The following is a 6,616-nucleotide window of genomic DNA, read 5'->3' as shown; positions in this document are numbered from 1 at the left end:
AAAAAAAAAAAAAAAAAGCAGATAGCTCAAGATTATATTCAAGCAAGATGTCCAAAATTCAAACAATCCTTTTCAAATCTGAAAGAATTCCAGAAATAAAGGATTCATAGGTTCTTATTGGGAGAAAAAAAGAGACAAAAACAAATCACTAAACTCAGGGATCATCCATGTGAAAGGACTGGGGTGGCATGAAATGCACTTAAACATGGCATCAATACTAAACTAATGTGGTTGAAAAACAATGGCACCTAAAACAATATCAATAATACAAATTTGACAGCACACACAAAAAAGTTTAATCAATGGGAATGCAGGCACCAATGAGAACGGAGGCAGTGGAAGTTAGGAGCCTAGGGGCTCTGGGCCCAGATCTGAATTCTAGTTTTGCTGAAACCTTAGCGACATGGCTTTATGCAATCATGTAAACTTTCTGAACCTTAGTGTTTAAAAAAAAAAAAATGGAAATGAGGACAAGTGTGGTATCTCACGCTTGTAATCCTAGCACTTTGGGAGGCTGAGGTGGGCACTGAGCCCAGGAGTTCAAGATCAGCCTAGGTAACATGTCAAAACCCCACCTCTACCAAAAAAATAAACAAATTTAGCCAAGTGTGGTGGCATATGCCTATAATCCCAGCCTTGGGAGGCTGAGATGAGAGGATCAGTTGTGCCCAGGAAGTTGAGGTTGCAATGTGCTGAGATACCACCATTGTACTACAGCCTGGGCAACAAAGTGAGACTGTCTCAGAAAAAAAATAAATAAACAAAAATGGGAATGATGTTTCTATCCTATGGGATTGTTTTAAGGATTACATGACTTAGTACACATAAGGCATTTAGATTCGTGCCTGGAACATTGTCATCACTCAATACGTGCCAGCTTCTGCTAGTAATGTCCTCGTACTTCCATAGCAGGGACTCCTATCAATACTATTTGAAATAAAGGGAAGTGATTTTTAGTGATTTCAATTTCTTAATGCTTTTTATTATCTTTTTTTTAAATGTAGAGAAATCATTTAGAACATTATATCCTTGAAAATTTTATTTCTCTTAAGCTCAACTACATTTAAATTTAATATTCTTTATTTAGAATATGATCTCATTAACAATTACTTCCACCAATTTATAGATCTATGCTTCCATCTGTATATATGTACAGAAAGATTTTTGGAGTAAAGTTATTTCTATATAGTGGAATTGGCAGTCTTTTTAAAAAAACTTTTTTTAAAAAAACTTTTTAAAAAAATCTTCAATAAAATACTGGCAAACTGATTGCAACAGCACATCAAAAAGCTTATCCATCACGATCAAGTAGGCTTCATACCGGGGATGCAAGGCTGGTTCAACAAAAGCAAGTGTATAAACGTAATCCACCACATAAACAGAACTAAAGACAAAAAGCACATGATTGTCTCAATAGATGCAGAGAAGGCCTTCGACAAAATTCAACAGCGCTTTATGCTAAAAACTCTCAATAAACTAGGAATTGAAGGAACATATCTCAAAATAATAAAAGCTATTTATGACAAACCTACAGCCAATATCATACTGAATGAGCAAACCTGGAAGCATTCCCTTTGAAATCTGGCACTAGACAAGGATGCCCTCTCTCACCACTCCTATTCAATATACTACTGGAAGTTCTAGCCAGAGCAATTATGCAAGAAAAAAAAATCAAAGGTATTCAATTAGGAAAAGAGGAAGTCAAATTGTTTCTATTTGCAGATGACATGATTGTATATTTAGAAGACCCTATCATCTCAGCCCACAATCTCCTTAAACTGATAAACAACTTCAGCAAAGTCTCAGGATACAAAATCAATGTGCAGAAATCACAAGCATTTCTATACACCAATAACAGACTAACAGAGAACCAAATCATGAGGGAACTCCCATTCACAATTGCTACAAAGAGAATAACATACCTAGGAATACAACTAACAAAGGATGTAAAGGACCTCTTCAAGGAGAACTACAAACCACTGCTCAAGGATATAAGAGAGGACACAAACAAATGGAGAAACATTCCATGCTCAAGATTAGGAAGAATCAATATTGTGAAAATGGCCATACTGCCCAAAGTAATTTATAGATTCAATACTATCCCCATCAAGCTACCAAAGACCTTCTTCACAGAACTGGAAAAAACCACCTTAAACTTCATATGGAACCAAAAGAGAGCCCACATAGCCAAGACAACCCTAAGCAAAAAGAACAAAGCCGGAGGCATCACGCTACCTGATTTCAAACTACACTACAAAGTTACAGTAATCAAAACAGCATGGTACTGGTACCAAAACAGAGATATAGACCAATGGAACAGAACAGAGGCCTTGGAGACAACACCACACATCTACAACCATCTGATCTTTGACAAACCTGACAAAAACAAGCAATGGGAAAAGAATTCTCTGTTTAATAAATGGTGTTGGGAAAACTGGCTAGCCATGTGCAGAAAGCAGAAACTGGACCCCTTCCTGACACCTTACACTAAAATTAACTCCAGATGGATTAAATAATTAAACATAAGACCTAACACCCTAAAAACCCTGGAAGAAAACCTAGGCAAAACCATTCAGGACATATAGCCAAGGACTTCATGACTAAAACACCAAAAGCTTTGGCAACAAAAGCCAAAATAGACAAATGGGATCTAATTAAACTCCAGAGCTTCTGTACAGCAAAAGAAACAATCATTAGAGTGAACTGGCAACCAACAGAATGGGAAAAAATTTTTGCAATCTACCCATCTGACAAAGGGCTAATATCCAGAATCTACAGAGAACTAAAATAGATTTACAAGAAAAAAACAAACAAACCCATCCAAAAGTGGGAGGAGGATATGAACGGACACTTTTCAAAAGAAGACACATATGAGACCAACAAACATATGAAAAAATGCTCATTATCTCTGATTATTAGAGAAATGCAAATCAAAACCACATTGAGATACCACATTACGCCAGTTAGAATGGCGATCGTTAAAAAATCTGGAGACAACAGATGCTGGAGAGGGTGTGGAGAAATAGGAACACTTCTACACTGTTGGTGGGAGTGTAAACTAGTTCAACCATTGTGGAAGACAGTGTGGCACGTCCTCAAGGACCTAGAAATAGAAATTCCATTTGACCCAGCAATCCCATTACTAGGTACATACCCAAAGGATTATAAATCATCCGCTTATAAAGACACATGCACACATATGTTCATAGCAGCACTGTTTACAATAGCAAAGACCTGGAACCAACCCAAATGCCTATCAATGATAAACTGGACAAAGAAAATGTGGCACATATACACCATGGAATACTATGCAGCCATAAATAATGATGAATTCGTGTCCTTTGAAGGGACATGGATGAATTTGGACACCATCATTCTCAGCAAACTGACACAAGAACAGAAAATCAAACACTGCATGTTCTCACTCATAGGCAGGTGTTGAACAATGAGAACACATGGACACAGGGAAGGGAACATCACACACTGGGGTCTGTTGGGGGATCCAAGGGAGGGACAGCGAGGGTGTGGGGAGGTTGGGGAGGGATAACATGGGGAGAAATGCCAGATGTAGCTGATGGGGGGATGGACACAGCAAACCACACTGTCATGTGTGTACCTACGCAACAACCCTGCATGATCTACTCATGTACCCCAGAACCTAAGTACAATTTAAAAAAATAACTTTTTTACATTGCTTAACTTCTTTGTATTGATCTTGCATTAGTAAACTGAACACCATGTCCTTGGCAAAACTAGTTGGTTTGTAGTCGACTGATCTTTTGGTTCAGCTCTCTAGTCTCATAGTGCCTTACAGGAACTTTTTATCATATTTGTTTTTGTCCTTTTAATTATTGAAAAAGTGATGTAAATTCTTAGAAATTTTCAAAGAAAACAGGTATCAAGAGAAGAGTAAATCCTCTCATTGACAATCTCCCCTTCCTTTCCATTGTAACAACTTATTATATCTTTCTAGACAGTTATGTGTGCATGCATCTGTGTGTGTGGGTGTGTGTACATGTGTGTAGAAAACACTTATCCAGTCACTATTTTTTAACATATTGTGTTCATTCATTTTCACTGCTACAAAAAATACCTTAAGTATGAGAAATCATAGAGAAAAGAGATTTGTTTTGGCTTACGTTCTGCAGGCTGTGCAAGAAACATGGTGCCAACATCTACTCTGGTGAGGGTCTCAGGAAGCTTCCACTCATGACAAAAGGAGAGGGGTACATTTTCTCCCTTCTAGCATGTTACATGGCAAGAGAAGGAGCAAGAGAGCAAGTCTGTTTTTTAACAATCAGATCTCAAGTGAACTCAGAGTGATAACACACTGATTACCATGAATAGGGCACCAAGCTATTCATGAGGAGTCCATCCCCATGACCTAAATACCTCCCACTAGGGCCACCTCCAACACTGGCGGGCACAATCTCAACATGAGATTTGGAGGGGACAAAACATCTAAACCATATCACATATATAAGATAAAAATACTCCACATACTGTTTTCTGCTTTCATTCAGATTCCCTGGGAAATAGAGTTGACATAGGGATTACAGGCAGTAATCTCAAGAACTCCCATGGAAGAACAAAGGAAGCAAGATTTAGCAGAGACAGAATTTGAATTAGGATACCAAGAGCCCTGATAGCCAGGTTACTCGTGGCAACCACATGATTTGGAATGATTTTTCCTAACCTAACCTAACTCACTTTTGTGACCAGAATTTACTTGCAAATCTGATCAATATCTAGTTTCTCCAAGGGAGCAATGTTTGAGCAAAAAGGTCAGAGTTCAGATCCAGGGCCATGTATAAAAATCCATGTGGGTCAGGTGTGGTGGTTTGCGCATGCAATCCCATCACTTTGGCAGGCTGAGACAGGAGGATTGTGTGAGCCCAGGAGTTCAAGACTAGACTGGACAACATAGCAAGACACCATCTCCACCAAAAAAAAAAAAAAAAGGTTAGCCCGGCATGGTGCGTGGGCCTACAGTCCCAGGTAGTCAGGAGCTGAGGCAGGGGGATCCCTTCAGCCCAGGAGTTTTAGGTTTCAGTGAGCTATTATCATGACACTGCACCCCAACTTGGGCAACAAGAGTGAGATCCCATCTCAAAACAACATCCACATGAATAATGACTATATATGTATATATTCAATCTGTTTACTTTTTTATAGCCTTGGCTAAGTTTTTCAATGTTATTCAATAAAAACACATTGTTCATATATTAGTTATTTCTGCAATAATGCTGCATAACAAACCAAATCAGACTCAATTGCTTACAGAAATAAGCATTCATTCTGCAGTACAGGTGAATTAAACTGGGCTTAGCTGAGTGGTCCTGCTTCTGGCTTGGGTTCAGCCTACAGCTAGGTTCAGGTTTCTTCTGTATATATTTGTTCTTTCTGAAGCATGCTCTCCTCATAGCATGCCACTAAGAATGCCAAATTAAGAACCAAGCACATCTAAAGCTTCTGCTCATATCATGACTACTAACATTCCATTGGGTAAAATAAGTCACAGGGGCACATCCAACACAAAGAGGTTGGTAAAGTAGATCCCACCTATAGTGAGAGGGGAAGAGGAGTGAATACTTGCTGAACAATTACCCAAATTACCAAATTATCACATTTCATTTAACGTTACAGATACCATCTCACAAATCCTTGGTGCAATTAGTTGATGGCAAACATTCTCCCTTTATTTTTAATTTAAGAAAACATTTCCAGGTAGAAATTCATAATTGCATAAATATAATTATCCTAAATTATGGCCACAATTACATAACTATAATATAGGACAGGAAAAACAAGTAATAATTCAGTGACACTAAACAAATGATGAATGGGAAAATGTTTGTTTTTCTTTTAGTTATTTGCTAGCAAACACGAATAAAGGACTTCACAGAGGGTTCAAAAATGTTACCAGAAAATAAACCACATGACTAGGGAACTACCATTAGCAACTGCATATGGATTAAAGACTTAAATCTAAGACTTGCAACTATAAAAATACTGGAAGAAAACCTAGGGTAATTTCTTCTAGACATGGTTCTAGGCAAAGAATTCATGACTAACACCTCAAAAGCACATGCAACAAAAACAAAAACAGACAAATCAGTTTAAAAATGAGCAAAGGGACATGAATAGACACTTTTCAAAAGAAGACACAGATATGGCCAATAAGATCATAAAAACATGTTCAACATCACTAATCATCAGAGAAATGCAAATTAAAGCCACAATGAGATATCATCTTAATAGAATGACTATTATTAAAAAGTCAAAAAAAACCCCAGATATTGGCAAGAATATAGAGAAAATGGAACACTTGTACACTTTTGGATTGGAATGTAAATTAGTACAACCACTATAGAAAACAGTGGAGAGATTTCTCAAAAAACTAAAAATAAAACTACTATCCAATCCAGTAATTCCAGTGTTGGGTATCTATCCAAAGGAAAAGTAATCATTATATAAAAAAGATACCTGACACCATGAGAGGAGTGACCTTCTTACTTTTGAGTTGTGGCTAAAGTCCTAATTGTCCACTAGACTTCCTCCCATACCACCTCTGTGGGGAGGGTGAAAGTGCCTCATTATCACAGGAGCATAGTGG

Source organism: Cebus imitator, unplaced genomic scaffold (genome assembly GCF_001604975.1).
Source record: "Cebus imitator isolate Cc_AM_T3 unplaced genomic scaffold, Cebus_imitator-1.0 Scaffold22, whole genome shotgun sequence".
NCBI lineage: Eukaryota > Metazoa > Chordata > Mammalia > Primates > Cebidae > Cebus > Cebus imitator.
The sequence above is the reverse complement of the archived record's forward strand: the minus strand, read 5'-3'. Positions refer to the sequence as shown.